Below are 18,770 nucleotides of genomic sequence, written 5' to 3' on the forward strand. Positions count from 1 at the left end.
CATCTTGCAGTCAAGAAGTGCTGGTCAATATTAGGGAAGTTGAAATCACCCGTAACTACAACCCTGTATTTCCTGCACCATTCCAAAAGCTCCCTGTTTATCTGCTCCTCGATGTCCCAAGGGCTATTTGGGAGCCAACAGACTGCTCCTGCAGTGATTGCTCCCTTCCTATTCTGACTTCCACCCACATCGTCTTGATAGACATCCCCTCTGCAGCATCCTCCCTGACCAGTAATGCTACTCTCCACCCCACCCCATTACCTCCCATACTATTCCTTTTAAATCCTTTTAAAAAAAACTGTTGATATTGTTCCAAATCCAGAGCATTGTCTTTTGTGATTCTTAGAGTCACTGAGTACAGCAGCACAGAAATAGGCCCTTCAGCCTAACATCCATAGCGACCAAGAGTCCCATTTGTCTGCATTCATCCCATGGCCTTTTAAACTTTTCCATGTACCTGTCTAAATGTCATTTAAATGTTACTATCGCTTCCACTTATCCATAACCCCACCATTCTCTTTGTGAAGAAAGTGCCCCACAGAACCCCTTTTTAAATCGCTCCACTCTCATTCCCCCCTACCCTGGGGAAAAGTCTATGGCTATTGTGTTTGTCCTTCATAATTTTATAAACCTAAGGTTTCCCCCTCAGCCTCCCATTTTCTTGAGGAAAAAGTGCCCGTCTCTCCAGCCTCTCATTCTCATTCATTATCATGAATCTTTTCTGCACCCTTTCCAGTGTAATAACTTTCCTATAGCTAAGTGACTAGAACTGCACACGATACTCTGTGCAGTCTCACCAAAGACCTATCTTTCTCCATAATTAACCTGAAACTAATGGCATTATGATCTCTGGACTCAAAATATTCCCCTACATGTACCTCTATATATTGATTTAGAAAACTTTCCTGAACACATTTGACAAACTCCAAGCCATCTAGGCCTTTTACCATATGGAAGTCCCAGTCATTATGTGAAAAATTAAAATCTCCTACTATCACAACCTTGGGTGTCCTGCAGTCGTCCGCTATCTTTCTACAGATTTGCCCCTCCAATTCTTATGTCTATTGGGTGGTCTATAATACAAACCCATGAGCATTGTTGTACCTTTCCCGTTCCTCTGCTCCACATATAGCCTCAGTAGATGAATCCTCTGGTCTGTCTTACCTGAGCACAGTTGTGATATTTTCCCTGACAAGCAATGCCATTCCTCCCCCCCACCAGTTCTATCGCATTTAAAACAACAGAAGGCCAGTACATTGAGCTGCCAGTCTTGCTCCTCCTGTAACTGTTTCACTAATAACTACAATGTCTTAATTCCATGGGCAACTCCATGCTCTAAGCTCATCTGCCTTTCCTGCAATACTCCTTGGAATGAAATAGATGCACTTTAGAAAATTTCCACTATGTACAAACCATCAACTTCTAATGGTGCATGCAATTTTCACATCATCTTTTCCCTCTTCCACTCCTCTCTCTGGACTGGCACTCTGGTTCCCATCCCCCTGCAAATCTAGTTTCAACCAACTCGAGCAGCACTAGCAAACCTTCCCACAAGGATATTAGTTTCCCCACCCCCTCCCAGTTCAGATGCAAACCATCACGTCGAAACAGGTCCCACCTTCCCTGTAAGAGACCCCAATGATCGAGAAACCTGAAGACCCCTCCCACTTTCCTGCACAGTCTTTCGCCACATGTTAAACTGCATTATCCTCCTATTTCTAACTCACTAGCATGTGGCACGGGTAACAATCCTGAGATCACAACCATGGAGGTTCTGTCCTTCAATCTAGCACCTAATGCCCTGAACTCTCCTCGCAGGATCTCCTCACCCTTCCTACCCACATCATTAGTCCCTATATGGTCCACAACATCTGGCTGCTCACCCTCCCTCCTGAAAATGATTTTCCAAACATTATCATCATTATTGATGTTAATATTGACAATGCCAATATTGATTACAATTTACAATAATCAATTCTATACAAAATTTTCTGTGGAGTTCACACTTTTACTGTCCCTTTCCCTTATGCCCCTCTTACAACCACAGTTATACACAACATTCAGGATGCTTACAACAAAGGTTTGTAACGACACGGTGGCCATTGCTCAGGCTGTTTTATTTTTCTTGACTTTTCCTGGGTGGGATTGTTGGACTGCCCCACCCCAGGCATTTGAGGGGTAGATGTGAAGGTAGGGTGGCGAGGCAGATGGTCCACACTATAATTGTGCTCCTGTGAATATAGGTATGGTTGCCATATTTTCAAGAAAGTGTTGTACTTTTTCCTTAAGTTGTAAGTAATTTTCTCCAGGGGAACACAGCTTTGCATTTCTGCCTTTAGCGTGCAATGCTCAGGGAGGAGTTGGACTTCCACCATGCACTTCCTGGCCACTGCCAATGCGATCATTCTGAATTGGATTTGAAATTTGGACAGATTCATCATAAGTCTTGTATCACTGCCAAATGCGATCATTCTGAATTGGATTTGAAATTTGGACAGATTCATCATAAGTCTTGTATCCATTATGTTTCTCAACAGGAATAGCTCTGGGTCCTGTGGGAATTCTTTACCTATGATTTTTTTCCAGGGCTTGGCCCAGTTCCACCCAGAAGGGTCTCACTTTAGTATGTCCAGGTTGTGTGCACAAAGGTTCCTGTTGCAGTGCCACATTTGAAGCATTGGTCTGATCATTCTGATTTAGACCTGATCAGGTTTTGCTACATCAGGTACAGCTGGTGTAGGAAATTGTAATGCACCGTGCTTAATGATTGCAGTCATGCTGGTCCGACACAGGTCAAACTTATCAATCATTATTCCTAAATCCAACTACCACCTCTTTCTTGATTTATGAAGGCCCAGTTTAAGTCCTTCTGCTTTGAGCAAGAAATATATAGCCAAGATGAACTTCTGTGTGTTCCCCCTTCAAATTAAGGTCTCTGTCACTGCACACTGGTAGAGTCATAGTTGGGCCTAATTTGTCCTGTAAAAAATATCTTATTTGAAGGTAGGAATGGAACATCTTATTTGATAAATCATACTTATTCCTAAGTTGTTCCAATGACATTAGCCACTCCCTGCTTGTCACAGTCTTCTACGCATCTGACGCCATTATGATACCAGGTGTCCAGGATCTTATTACCCACTGTCAATGGTATTAATCTGTTTGGAGTCAAGGGTATTTTTGGGGACAGCCCCACTTTGATTCCTACATATTGGCTAATTTTATTCTAAATGGAGATTATTTGTTTTAATATAGGGCTGCCTGTTTTTCCAGCAAACAATTTGGCATCCCATTTATAAATAAAGTCCTCTGATACCTTCTCATCTACCACTTGCAGGTCAATTTGTGTCCAGGATAGTACACCTCCCCCCTCAAAGATTGAGGCGATGTATCTTGACAGGGCTGCCCCATAATATTTCTTGAAGTCTGGCAGTCGTAGACTGCCCAGACTGTAATCCCAAGTCATTTTTTCCATTGTGACCCTGGCTGGGGCATGGCCATCTTGATTCCTGTGTGTAAGTGTTAGTCTTTGGTTGGCGCATGTGCAGTGGATCCGCATATTGGAGTTTGGTTCGCACATTCAGGAAAGTTAAGTGCTCTAAGGATATTGAATTTATGCCCTTAACTCTTGCACATGTGCCAACCAAACTCCAATACGCGAACCCACCGCACATGCGCCAACCAGACTTAACGCATGCGCACAGGAATCAAAATGGCCATGCCCAACCTATGGGCCCCTGGATGCTGAATAATAAGGTAAGTATGCACATTTTGGTTCTTACATGTCCTATATCCCTGTTATAGTTTGTCAAATACAACAAAAATATACAATGAAAAAAAACTGATTTAAAAATAAATTTGTTTTAAGACTTCAGCACTCCACACACGTGGGCAAAATTCTGACTTTCGTCCATTCCGAGATATGACTGATCCTTTGGTCCTAATTACAGTCGTAAGTTGGGGACTGCCTGTACTTGTAATTAAGGGAACAGCTACAAGGGTGTCCTGCACTGCCTGACTGTTCCCTTTCCTTCTCCTAACTGTCACCCATCTACTCTCCTCTTAGGAGTGATAGTGTCCCTTTAACTCGTGTCTATCATCCTCTCTGCCTCCCAAATGATCTATAATTCATCCAACTCCAGCTCCAACATGGCTTGCCAGGAGCTACAGCTGGATGCAGTTCTTGCAAATAAAGTCATCCGGGATGCTGCTTCTTTCTTGACGATCCACATTTGCAAGAGAAACATTCCCCTGCCTTGGCTGTCATTTCCACTGTTTATGACTAGAGGAACAAAATATATATCTAAAACCTGCCCTTGCCTGTGCCTACCTGCTGATTCCTTTTTGTTCCTTGAAAAGGGTGGCCCTTTCTTACTTGAACTCCTACTATATTCTCTTGCCAAAGCTTTATCACTCTGAAGATACACAGTCCCTCACTTTTATAGTGATACTCAGCTTCTTCCTCCAATTAGCTTCGAGCTGCTGCCTCGCTCCTTTTAAATTTTAACTGCTGCTGCTCCTCAGGTCACCTGACCTTTCTTGCTCCAATCAGCTTCTTCCTCCAATCTGCTTCAGCCAAACAAGTACGCAAGATACTCCAATAACACCAGTCACATTTTATATTACCACAAATGCAAGACAGGAATAGAGACTTAAAAATATCAAAAGGTAGATAAATAAGCCTCTTAACAGGTGCTATTGTATTTACTTTCACCAATAGCCCTGATAGTCTGTTGCAAGCACCTACCACTCTGTTAAAAAAGAAACTTGCCATTTCCTTTAAACTCCAATAGTTACTGGTCTATATCTTTCTTTTCAAACAAATGGTCGTCATCAAGGAATCTTGTCCATTGGCAATGAATCTAAAGCCAATGATGTTGGCAAATGATGGAGCCTTATTTTTTTTAAAGCTCCTGAAAAAGATTTTATCCAGGCCTCTCAATTTAATCATTCTCAAAGATGTCATTACTTACACAGATGTTTTCTGTTTATCAGTTCAAAATCTTTCACTGACAGCCAGTTATGATTATTTAATTGGAAAACATCTGTTTAAACAGTTTCCAAGTTAATTTGCAAATTTAAAAATTTCCAAAGGAAGTTTAAAGTGATTTCCCCTGTATTTAATAGGTGCATAAAGTTTAGTGTGATTCCTGTATGAGATTAGGTTTATAGTTTCACATTTGTACTTTTGAGCTGTTTTAGTGACATGCTAATTGGTTCCTATTTTTCAGAGACTTCTGTGGAGATTTTCAGAAATGCAGCCTCTGATAATTATCAGAAACAAACACGAAGAGTCTAGATCTAATTTAATAATTTGCCCATAGAGGGAATTGTGCCTTCAAGCACAGAAAAATATTCATAAAATCCACTTTTGATTGTTGGTGGTCGCTGTAGAATAACCTTGATCCAATTTCAACTGTGTACAATGTATTTTTTTCTTTTCCTTGCTAAGAAGGCAGAGCATAGAATCTCAAGCATCAAGCAAGTGAAAAAAATACTAAATTTCCAAATTTGAACAGGTGACTGGAAAATCACTGCTGTAAGTTTGTTTGGCTTTCAAATTAAAATTCGACTCGAACAGAAACTATTCTCAGCCATTCACAACATTGACCCAAGCACCAGTACTTATATATCTTTTACACTGTTAATGTGATTTCAGCCAGAAGCATTTACCATAAATAAAGAAATAAAAGACTTGGTATGTTTAAAACCCACAGCTATTGATCAGGGAATCTTGTGGTAATACAAAACTGATATGTCATAGACATGGACCAGACTAATGTTATCCTAATACAGGGCTTTTATTAACAGACCACTAAACTGGCCAGTGGAAAAGCATCTCCATCTGTTATACCAGTAGGGTGGAGTATCTCTACAGCCATAACCAATAGCAAGCAGTTAGTATAATATGCTCCCCCATTACATCATCACATTCACCCCCCACCCCCCCAAATTGACCAATTTTAATAAAATACAATAACAGTAAAAACAAAAGCAAAAAAAATTTATAGAAGATCAAACGTTTACAAACAGAATTAATGAGAATACATAGCAAAAAAAAAACAGGCTGCAAGCCTGAGGTAATACAGGGTCACTCCACTCACTGTAATTATGACTAAGATTAGAAATGGTCATAACAGCCTCTGTTGAGACTTTGAGATTCGTGTTGATCTTCGTAAGGGCACAAATACAGGAGACTTGTCTCTAACTGAAGGACTTCTGTCGCCGGGTGTGGAAGGGTGTGGAGAGCACAAGGAAACATTCCCATGAAGAAGGTATTGTTCCTAGGGTGTTTCTCGTGATGGGGAGGGTAGAGAAGGAGTCAGGTCAGTGGAAGGGCGAGCAGGCTGTAGACCAGGTGAGGCTAGATCCCTGAGGGAAACATTGTCTTTTCTTCCATCAGGAGTAATATGAGCACACTGTGGATTAGCATGAAGCAGTTGAACACGTTCTACAAGCGGGTGAGCTTTGCTGGGTCTAACATGTTTTCTTAATAAGACTTCTCTGGGCTTAGATAGCCAAGTCAGCAAGGTCGATCCAGGTTTTGATTTTCAAGGGAAAACAATAAGACATTGGTGGGGAGTCTCATTGGTAGCTGTACAAAGCCATGTACAGATAGAGTTTAATGCTTCCGGCAACACATCTTGCCAGCGACTGGTGAGGAGACCTTTCAATTTTAGTGCAAGAGTGATAGCTTTCCAGATTGTACCATTACTGCGCTCCACTTGACCATTACCCAGTGGACTATAGCTTGTATAGTTTGACTAGTAGCTATTTCCCTATCAAGAAGTTATTGCCTATGTTCAGAACTCATGAAAGCTGACCCTCCATCACTATGAATGAAGTCAGGATAACCGAAAATACTAAAAATCATATCAAGAAATTTAATAACAGAACTAGCAGAAACGTCAGCACATGGTATAGCGAAGGGAAAATGAGAAAATTCATCAATGATGTTAAGGAAATAAGAATTCTTATTATTTGAGGGTAATGATCCTTTAAAATCCACGCTGAGATGTTCAAATGGTCTAGACGCCATAATCAATGTGAATCAATGTGGAAGCGGAAGGTTTATAATAGCGAGGTTTACACTCCGCACAGATGGGACACTCGTAAGTCAGTTTCTTGATGTCTTCTAGTGAGTACGGCAAATTGAAGGACTCCACATAATGATAAAATCTAGTGACCCCTGGGTGACATAATTCATCATGAAGGTATTTCATACGGTTTAGCTGCAGACTTGCACAGGTCATGCGAGAAAGCGCGTGCGGAGGGTCATTGAATTTTCCTGGGTGATAGAGTATATCGTAATCATAAGTAGAAAATTCAATTCGTCAACGCAGGATCTTATCGTTTTTAATCTTGCTCTTCAATTTAGTGTTAAACATGTAGGCAACAAATTCTTGATCAGTCAGCAAAGTGAATTTCCTTCCGGCTAAAATGTGTCTCCAATAGCGAATGGATTCAACAATAGCTCGCCCTTCCTTTCGATAGAGGATTGCCTGACCTCTGGCCCATGAAAAAGGCCACAGGTCTACCAGCTTGATTTAGCATAGCTGCTAAGGCCCAATCTGACGCATCAGATTCCACTTGAAATGGTAAATCCTCATCAATAGCTGACATTGTTACCTTAGCTATATCCTGTTTGATGTTTTCAAAAGCACGAAGGGCTTCTTCAGACAAGGGAAAACTAGTAGTTTTAAACAGTGGCAGTGCTTTATCTGCGTAGTTGGGCACCCCATGAGTGTAATAGGAGAAAAAAACCCAGGCAACGCTTGAGGTACTTTTGTGTTATAGGTGGGGGTAGAACCATGAGTGGTCTCATTCTCTCCAGGTCAGGGCTGATCTCCCCTTTACTCACTAAGTAGCCTAGTATAGCCAGGCATTTAGTGCGGTATACACACTTGTCGTTGTTGAGGGTTAAGTGCAGATGCTTGGCCACCGGGAGGAATATTCTATGTTCCGATCATGATCACTTAAGTCCTTGGCACATATAGTGACATTGTTCAGTTATGAGCGCCTACTAGCTTATCCATCTCTCTTTGGAAAACAGATACACTATTGGTAACTCCAAAAGGAATTCTTTTAAACTGAAAAAATTTGCCATCTGCCTCAAAAGCGGTAAACTGCCTTTCATCTTTGTGAATAGGCACCTGATGAAAAGCTGATTTCAGATCAATTATGGAATATATTTTGTATTGTGCAATCTGGTTTACCATGCCTGAGATATGAGGCAGGGGATAAGCATCTAGTTACGTAAACCTGTTTTTAGTTTGGCTGTAGTCCACAACCATTCTAGGTCTCGCGCCATTTTTGACGACTACAACTTGTGCACGCCAAAAACTTGTACTGGGTTTGATGATTTTTTTTTCAATAAATGTCTCAGCTCATCCTTAATAAAGAGTCTGCCCTCTGCTACAGTGCCTACTCTTTGTAGCTGTAGGCTTACAATCCCGGATTAGATTGGTAAAAAGACGTGGAGGTTTAATCTTAAGAGTTGATAACCCACAGCCCCTTGGGGAACTGTGATCGATGGGAATGGGCCGTTAAATGCCAATGATACTTTTCATTTGACACTGGAAATCTAATCCTAAAATCATCGGATCGCACAGACTGGGGAGCTCGTGCAATTTGAAATCTTGATATTCAAATCATCGGAGCGCACAGACCGGGGAGCTCGTGCAATTTGAAATCTTTATATTCAAATCATCAGAGCGCACAGACCGGGGAGCTCATGCAATTTGAAATCTTTATATTCAAATCATCGGAGCGCACAGACCGGGGAGCTTGTGCAATTTGAAATCTTTATATTCAGATCATCGGAGCACACAGACTGGGGAGCTCGTGCAATTTGAAATCTTTATATTCAAATCATCGGAGCGCACAGACCGGGGAGCTCGTGCAATTTGAAATCTTTATATTCAAATCATCAGAGCGCACAGACCGGGGAGCTCATGCAATTTGAAATCTTTATATTCAAATCATCGGAGCGCACAGACCGGGGAGCTTGTGCAATTTGAAATCTTTATATTCAAATCATCGGAGCGCACAGACCGGGGAGCTCGTGCAATTTGAAATCTTTATATTCATTTCCCTGTACCTTCAGGGTTATTTTACAGCAACCTGTAACGTCTTGTTTTAGTCCAGAACATGCCATAGAAATTTTGCGCTTAGATGGATACAAGGTAAGATTCAGGGAGCTAGCAGTCGTAGGGTGAATATAGCTGTCAGTACTGCCCGAATCGAACAGTCAATAGGCTTCCCGTTTACCTCCACCTTCATCGTGAAATGCTTCAGGTCATGGGGTCCATCTTGATTAATCGTCATGGACACTAGAATAGGGTCTCCCCACAGTAGCGATCTGTCAGAGTTCACCATGTTTCTGGCTGTTCCACGTACTATTTCTGAAATAGAAGGAGAAGCGGGAGAAGAGCTAGGTGAATCATTAACTCTCCAGGTCAACATAGCAGTGTTGTGGCGGCACCCCTGCTTATTAGTAGTGCTTCTTCTTACTCTGCAACTCATGGCGTGAGCTAGGCGTGGACTCTCGCACATGGCAGGCTCTGGCGCAGTGCCCTTGCTTTCCACAGTTGGCTTGCCACATGGGGCACTGAGAGTGAACGTGTAGCACCAAACCGCAGAAGTATCATCTTCTGTAGCAGCTTTTATGCTGAGGTTTAGTGGCGGTCAACAGTGGGTCATCACTGCAGGTGGGCTTTGGGGATGCCGCATCAGCACCTCCGTCTTTCTCGAGGGCTTTAGCACTTTGTAGTGCAGCCCTAAGGGTCTTCGCTTGTTGTAGAGCAGCATTAAAGGTTAGGCCTAGGGTCTCCAGTAAGCGTTGCCTGATGTAGCCCGACTCCAATCCACTCATGAATGCGTCCAGCATCAAAGATTTTTGTGGGGCTTTGGCCTTAACAGCAACGCAAGCTCAGGCTCTGGATAGCACTTTTAGTGCGAACACAAAAGCAGCTTTGCTACCTCCGGCTTGTTGTTTTTGAGTGTGAAGCTGATATCTTGCAAACAAAGTGTTTTGTGCCATATCATAACAGGTTCTGAGGAAATTCAGTGCATTCTAGTAGACAGCTGTCTCCCTAATTATGGAGTAGGGTACTTCTCCGAGAAGAGCCACAAGATTGTCCATTTTCGCTTCATCTTGCACAATGTTGTTCACTTGCATGTAGGCTTCAAAACACTGGAGCCAGTGGTGGAAAATTTCTCCAGTTTGGATGGCGTCTTGATCTATCTCGAGTCTTCTAGGTTTCAGGGAAGTATCCATGATTGAGAGCCTGTTAATAAAATTGATATGCCATAGACATGGACCAGACAAGTGGTGTACTAATACTGGGCTTTTATTAATATAATATAATAAAGACTATAACCACCACTGGCCAGTGGGAAATCATCTCCATCTGTTATACCAGTAGGGTGGAGTATCTCTACACCTATAGCCAATAGCAAGCAGTCAGTATAATATGCCCCCCCCATTACATCATCACAAAAACAAATGATCATGATCTAAATAAGGTACTGACCCAAATGGCCCTGAATGTTCTATCGGAATATACTCTGAACCCTACATAACCAGGTCTCGTCAGACAGTCAAAATGAGTCTGTGTTCATCCCATTCTGTGTTCATCCCATTCCACAACTTCAAGCTAAAATAATTCTGGACACCACATTTTTTCAAAAGTTTTGCCTCCTGAAAAAAATTGCTGATTATGATAGATAACTCAAGCTGAGAAACATTAATTAACTTTTATTGAATTGAGCATGTTTAATCGCATAATGATGCAGACACATTGCATCAGCTCAACTGACTTAAAAAGGCTTTGCTGCTGTTTTTTGTTTGGACTCAGCATCTGATGCCTCTCATGTCAGTGTCCCACAATAGTTGACCAACATTGATGGTTTCCAGTTCCCTTGATATACTTTTCTATGATTGCAATGTCCTGGCAAATAATCTCCCTCTACAATTGGCTTATCAAAGGTTTCAACAAATTCTTCTGCTGGCAGCACTTGCAAACTCGCCACTCACTTTCACATTACGTATCAAAAAACGTTGTTTGAAGCACCTGAACCACCCAGAGTTATTGCACTAAACTTGATATCATAGTCTGGTCCTGCTTTTACTTTAAGCATCTGGAACAAGCTTTGTGATCGTCAGTGTGCTGAGAGGGACTCAGTTTTGTGTTTGGTCCTTAGCAATTTCTCCATATCTGATATAGGTTCCTCTCACATTTTGTTAGTCTTGTAGTTTTCACTGGAGCCGATCCTTTAACAGCTTGGAGAATTTTTTTTCTTTGTTTTTGAGGATCATCGTGATTGTTGAGTGTGACGTGCCTAAATAGCGAGCAATGTTTTTCCACCTTTGTGTTGTTTAATAACCTTTTGTTTCACTTCCAAATCAATACTTCTCCTTTGCCTCTCGCTGCTGCTATCACTAACACTGTTTTTGCTGCATTTGGGAGCCATGATAAATAGAAAGTACAGTTCAGTATCTACATTCATAAGCCTTTGTTTACAAAAGACATGAGATACATGCGTTGCATGAGGGAAGTTGTTGCGTACAACTGGATACATCTGATACATCAGGGATTTCTGAACTCTATAATAACCTTATGGGACCACAGACAACGGATGTACATATGGTCAGACGTTGCCCTAATGAACATTAAGTGGCACATACCTGTAAATAGTTTACCTTTAATTGGACAAGCTACATCTCTTGGGAATTGGCATTTGGGCCTTAATTACTTCGCATGTAAGTGGAGGTTTGGATTTTAAGGTATCTGGGTTTGCTGCTGATACAAATATTTGGCAGTAAGTGGTCAGGAGAGCAAAGGAACACAGATCAAGCAAAAACATGGGTGGTATAATGAGAAAATGTGATACTTGGAAGAATAGAGAAAGAGAAATTTTTTTAAAATTTCATCAGACTATTAAATGTGTATCGAAACGTAGCGATTTCTGTACAAGAAATTAAGTTAGCATGTCAGTACATGTAGAGTAGAAAGCAAATGGAATGTTGGCCTTTATTGCAATTAGGAGGGACTACAAGAATAAGCAAGTCTTTGCAGATTTGCAGGCTTTCCTGAGGCCACGCCTAGAATTCAGCATACTGGTTTGGAGTCTTTATTGAAGAAAGGATATGACTGACTTTAAAGCAATGAAGTGAAGTTTCACTTTATTGATTCCTAATTTGAGAGGATTGTTGTAGAAGAATAACAGGTGCCATAAAATATTGAAAGGTGTAAGATCCTGAGGACTCTTAACAGCGTAGATGCTGAGAGGATGTTTTCCCTATTACACAGATGAACTGGAAGGAATTGTATCAGGATAGAAAAGGAACTTCATCCCTGTGGATCAGAGAGAAAAGAGGAATCTAGGCCAAAGACTGGATCATCTGTGATTTTACTGAACGGAATAGGAATTTGAGGTGCGTAAAGGCCGGTTCTTCTGTTTTATGCTCCCTTTTTTCACACATTATAGAACAGTGCAATTTGGGCCATTCAACCCACAATGTTGTGGGCTGAATATAAAATATAAAACATATAAAATTATTTTTTTTTAAATTTTTTATTTTTCACACTATGAACCATACTGACCAAAATACACACAGACAATTTCCCTCTTGAATTTACACAGTGTAATTTTCTCCCCTTTTTCCCCCTCCCTTCCCTCCCTCCCTCACCCCCCCTCCCCACTCACTCCCTCACCCCCCCCTCCCCACTCACTCCCTCACCCCCCCTCCCCACTCACTCAACATTTAATCTATATGATACATTAAACCCGTTAAACAATGTTGTCACACAATGAAAATAAACAAGAAATTTGTGTCTTCTACTTTTACATACTGGGTCAGTTCATTTCGTCGTCTTCTCCTTCTGTCATTTTAGGCGGTGGAGGTCCGCGGTAGGACTTCTCTATTGTGTTCCATGTACGGTTCCCAAATTTGTGCGAATACTGTAATATTATTTCTTAAATTATATGTTATTTTTTCCAATGGAATACATTTATTAATTTCTATGTACCATTGCTGTATTCTCAGGCTATCTTCTAATTTCCAGGTTGACATAATACATTTTTTTTGCTACAGCTAAGACTATCATAATAAATCTTTTTTGTGCTCCATCCAAATTGAGTCCAAGTTCTTTATTTCTTATATTACTTAGAAGAAAGATCTCTGGATTTTTTGGTATGTTGCTTTTTGTGATTTTATTTAATACCTGATTTAGATCTTCCCAAAAATTTTTTACTTTCTCACATGCCCAAATTGCATGTATTGTTGTTCCCATTTCCTTCTTACAGCAAAAATATCTGTCTGATACTGTTGGGTCCCATTTATTTAACTTTTGGGGGGTGATGTGTAGCCTGTGTAACCAATCATATTGTATCATGCGTAACCTTGTGTTTATTGTATTTCTCATAGTTCCGGAGCATAGCTTTTCCCATGTTTCATTCTTTATCTTTATGTTCAGATCTTGTTCACATTTTTGTTTAGTTTTACTGTTTGTTTCCTCGTTCTCCTTTTCTTGCAGTTTGATCTACATGTTTGGTACAAATTTTTAAATTATCATTGTGTCTGTAATCACATATTCAAAATTGCTTCCTTCTGGTAACCTCAGACTGCTTCCCAATTTGTCCTTCAAGTAGGTTTTCAGTTGGTGGTATGCAAACATTGTACCGTGAGTTATACCATATTTGTCCTTCATTTGTTCAAAAGATAATAATTTATTTCCCAAAAAACAATTTTCTATTCTTTTGATCCCTTTTATGTCCCATTCTTTAAAGGAAAGGTTATCTATTGTGAAAGGGATTAGTTGATTTTGCATCAATATTAATTTTGGTAGTTGATAATTTATTTTATTCCTTTCTATGTGAATCTTCTTCCAAATGTTGAGCAGATGGTGCAGTACTGGTGAACTTCTATATTGCACCAGTTTTTCATCCCACTTATAAAGTATATGTTCAGGTACCTTCTCCCCTATTTTATCTAGCTCTAATCTGGTCCAATCTGGTTTTTCCCTTGTTTGATAAAAATCTGATAGGTATCTTAATTGTGCTGCTCTATAATAATTCTTAAAGTTCGGTTGCTGTAAGCCCCCTTGTTTGTACCATTCTGTTAATTTATCTAGCGCTATCCTCGGTTTCCCCCCCTTTCCATAAGAATTTCCTTATTATTTTCTTTAGTTCCTTGAAGAATTTCTCTGTTAGGTGAATTGGTAATGATTGAAATAGGTATTGTATCCTTGGGAAGATATTAATTTTAATACTGTTTATCTTTCCTATCAGTGCTAGTGGTAAGTCTTTCCAGTGCTCTAAGTCGTCTTGTAATTTCTTCATTAATGGCTGATAATTTAGTTTGTATAGATCTCCGAGATTATTATCTAGTTGTATACCTAGGTATCGAATTGCTTGTGTTTGCCATCTAAATGGTGATTCTTTCTTAAACTTTGTGAAATCCGCATTATTCATTGGCATTGCTTCACTTTTATTTGCATTGATCTTGTACCCCGATACTTTTCCATATTCCTTCAATTTCTTATGTAATTCTTTTATTGATATTTCTGGTTGTGTTAAGTATACTATGACGTCATCTGCAAATAGACTGATTTTATATTCCTTCTCTTTTATTTTTATCCCTCTTATTTTATTTTCTGTTCTGATCAGTTCTGCCAGTGGTTCTATAGCGAATGCGAACAGTGAGGGAGATAGTGGACATCCCTGCCTAGTTGATCTGCTTAATTTAAATTGGTTTGTTATATATCCATTTACTGTCACCTTCGCCAATAGTCCCTTATATAATGCTTTAATCCAATTAATATATTTTTCTGGTAGGTTGAACTTCTGTAGTATTTTGAATAAATAATTCCATTCTACTCTGTCAAAGGCTTTCCCTGCGTCTAAAGCAACCGCCACTGTTGGCGTCTTGTTTCCTTGTACTGCATGGATTAAGTTAATGAACTTACAGATATTGTCCGTTGTTCGTCTTTTTTTAATAAATCCAGTTTGATCTAGTTTTACTATTTTTGGTACACAGTCGGCCAATCTGTTTGCTAATAGTTTAGCTATTTTCTTATAATCTGTGTTAAGTAGAGATATTGGTCTATACGATGCTGGTGTTAGTGGATCTTTCCCCGTCTTTTGTATTACTGTAATTATTGCTGTTTTGCATGAATCTGGCATTTTTTGTGTTTCTTCAATCTGGTTCATTACTTCCAGGAGAGGAGAAATTAATAAATCTTTAAATGTTTTATAGAATTCTATTGGGAGTCCATCCTCTCCCGGTGTTTTATTGTTCGGTAGTTTTTTTAATATATCCTGACCATATAAACTTATTTATGACTAATTAACCCTTTCCTCCCATGTAATTCATAACCCTCTTTTTTTTCTACTTGCATCTATGTGCCTTTCTAAGGGTATTTTAAATGTTCCTATTGTACCAACCTCCATCACCACACTGGGCAATGCATTTCAGGCACCCAGTCCTCTGTGTTTTTAAAAAAAAACTACCTCTGGCATGTCCCCTAAACTTTTCCCCATGCAGGTGTCCTCTGGCAATGCTTTTTGCTGCCCTGGGGAAAAATGTGCTGGCTGTCTACCCTGTCTATGACCCTCACACACTTATACATCTCTAAGTTGCCTCATTTTTTTTTTGTCACTCCAAAAAGAAAAGTCTGAGCCCATCCAACCTTTTCCTCATAAGACATGTTCTCTAATCCAGATAGCATCCAGTAAATCTCCTCTGCATCTGTTCTAAAGCTTCCACATCCTTCCTTTAGTGAAGCAACCAGAATTGATTGCAAAACTCCATCTGGTCTAACCAGAATTTTATCGAGCTGCAATATTACCATGTGGCTCTTGAACTCAATCCCCTGATTAATTAAGGCCAGCACACTATATGCCGCCTTAACTGCCCTATCAACATGGACCCAAAATCCCACTGTTCATTTACACCTTTGAGAATCCTGCTCTTTGTCTCATAGAACATTTCAGCACAGAGACAGGACCTTTGATCATTTTAAATGTTGAAATTAAACTCTGATCCACTACTTCTGCTGGCAGCTCATTCCACACTCCCAATACTCTGAGTGAAGAACTTCCCCCTAATGTTCCTCTTAAACATTTCACCTTTCACCCTTGACCCATGTCCTATCATTCTTCCCTACCATGCTTCTCACCTAACCTCGGTGGAAAAAGCCTGCTTGCATTTACCCTGTCTATACCCTTCATAATTTTATACATTATTAAAAGTCCCCACATTCTCTGAGACTCCAGAGACTAAAGTCCCAACCTTTCCTGTTACTCGGCTCCTCAAGTGTCAACAACATTCTTGTAAATTTTTTGTGCTCTTTCTTTGGCCTCACTAATATCTATAGAGCTTCAAACTAATATCCCAACTCCAGTACTCAATACTTTGATTTATGTAATCCAATGTGCCAAAAGCTCTCTTTATAATCCTATCCACCTGTGACACCCCTTTCAAGGAATTGTGTATCTGCATCTTGGTATTCAAGTCCTTAGATTGTTCAAGATTGCTACGCTTTGATAGGGTGGTGTCTTGGGTAAACTTGTACCTCTCATTTTATTCGTTTTAGATTGGTCACAGTGTTTGAGCTACAGAAAGAAAATAGACACACACACTGAGAGCAGTTCACTTTATACAAATGTTTATTACAAATTCAAAAGCTGATTTCAAACTACAATATGCAAGCCCTTCCCAACTATACTTATCAATGCCTGGACTGGTACCAACTGCCGAAGCGAGGCAATGACTGCACACTGTAGTAGGTTGTCAGGGCGCCGGTAGCAGCTTCTCCACCTCCCCCGACCGGGAAGTTGGCTGGACTCTAGAAGTTCTTCTTCTTGCTGAGAGATGTTGCCACCTCTCGGAGAGTCTCAAACTTCAGCAGAGGGACCATGGCTTATATTACCCAAAAACTGCTTACCCAAGAACCTATTCCCAGCACAGCAAGAAAGATAAGCGAGCAAGCTAGCATGCTAGGCTTCTATTGAATAATGTAATTTTCAGCTTATCACTTTGAATACAATGGTTTATTTTGCATCAAGGCTAGGCCTCTGACAGTCTGTGATCAAAACAAGCAGGAAGATTAAATGTTCTTGGTACACAGATGTCCTTTCGTCAGATAACTGCATCTCTGGCCCCTCGGTGGAATTTAGCTTATGTCTGCTGATTCTAAAACACAAGCAGGTTCTCAGCCTTGCAGAAGCAAAAGGCTGCAAAAGTTTAAAAAAAAGTTAGAATCTAAGAAAGTGAATGGTGTGCAGTCCTTTATTAGTTGGGGGATCATGTTCAAGAGCTGTGAGATAATGTACAGTAATAAAGTTTGACCTGCGGAGTTTCTCCAGCATTGTGTTTTTATTGTAAGGTAATATTGCAGCTCTATAAAACTCTGGTTAGACCACCCCTGGAATATTGTGCTCGATTCTGGTTGTTTCATTACAGAAAGGAAGTAGATTCTTTGGAAAGGGTACAGAGGAGATTTACCAGGATGTTACCTGGATATTGCCTGAGCAATATCCCCAGAGCTGGGGGTTTTTTCTCCTCTTTGGAGCAATTCATCCTTTACTGTGACTTAATAAAGGTATGTAAGATTATGAGAGGCATTAATAGGGTTTCCCAGGGCAACAATAGCAAACACCAAAGGATATTTATGTAAGGTGAGTGGAGGAAAGTTTAAGGGAGACATCAGAGGTAATTTTTTTTTAGAATGATGGGTGCCTGGAAGGCATTGCTGGAGGTGCCATGGTGGTAGCTGGTACAGTAGGAACATTTAAAATACTCTTAGAAAGGCACGTAGATGTGATTTTTTAAAAAAGTGTTATAAGAAAAATTAAATCGTTACGGAGCAAGTTTACTTAGGTTGGCACAAATAGTGGGCTAAAGAGCCTATATGGTGTGCTGCAATGTTCTACATATATTCCATCTGCTCTTTTGCAGCCCATTTTAACAGCTACACCTCCAATCTTAGTGTTATCTACAAATTTGCTGATCTAATTTTCTGCATTATCAGTCAAATCATAGATATAGATGACAAACAACAATGGACTCAGAACCAATCCCTGAAGCACTAGCTATAACCATATAACCATATAACTATCTACGGAGCGGAAACAGGCCATGTTGGCCTTTCGAGTCCGCACCGGTTTACTGATTTTGTGCGCCCTCTTCAGGCATTGGTCCCAGTAGATCTTCATTCAATAACGATGGGCGAATTCAAAGCAGGTGGAATCAGACAATAGCAAAACTATGAGCAAACAGATTGGCTGTCTGTGTACCAAAAATAGTAAAACTTGACGAAACTGGATTTATTAAGAAAAGACGAACAATGGACAATATCTCTAAGTTCATTAACTTAATCCATTCTTCAACTGTTTCATCAATTAGCCTGTGTTCCCAGTCCACTCTGCCCAATTCCTCCCTCATCCTATGGTAGCAGCGCAAGATGTGTTTCCTTTCCATAGATCTTCCTTTTCTTTGCATTCGTTTTCACCTATCCTGCTTCTCCACGCATGAAACAAGTTGTGCGATGATAGGAAGAGCACAAAGGAAAGCTTCACCTTTTGCCTCAGATTATTCACTTGCTTATTTTCCATTCCATCTCCATTATTCAGCTAAGGCAAGAAGCTGGTGTTTGTCCTCTCTTTCTACAGTTCAATAATTGACTGTACGGAGGCACAAAACAAAGATAGCTTGCTCTTTCCATTTGTTCTTCATTCTCCAACTCAGGAGTGACCACTCTGAA

At 40.2% G+C, this 18,770-nt stretch overlaps 1 protein-coding gene across 16 annotated transcripts in view; it reads left to right on the forward strand.

The window, feature by feature from the left end:
• The window catches only part of LOC138761425 (membrane-associated phosphatidylinositol transfer protein 2), a 331,314-nt gene that overhangs the window by 124,932 nt on the left and 187,612 nt on the right, over positions 1–18,770 (forward strand). For 13 of the 16 annotated variants that reach the window (XM_069933525.1, XM_069933533.1, XM_069933526.1 and 10 more), the window contains one exon: positions 12,315–12,439. The exons of the other annotated variants lie outside the window; for them this stretch is intronic. The gene's annotated coding sequence lies outside the window, so the exon portion shown is untranslated. The remainder of the gene's footprint in view (positions 1–12,314; positions 12,440–18,770) is intronic. 16 annotated transcript variants of the gene reach the window in all.

This window comes from Narcine bancroftii, chromosome 4 (assembly GCF_036971445.1).
Source record: "Narcine bancroftii isolate sNarBan1 chromosome 4, sNarBan1.hap1, whole genome shotgun sequence".
NCBI classification, from domain to species: domain Eukaryota; kingdom Metazoa; phylum Chordata; class Chondrichthyes; order Torpediniformes; family Narcinidae; genus Narcine; species Narcine bancroftii.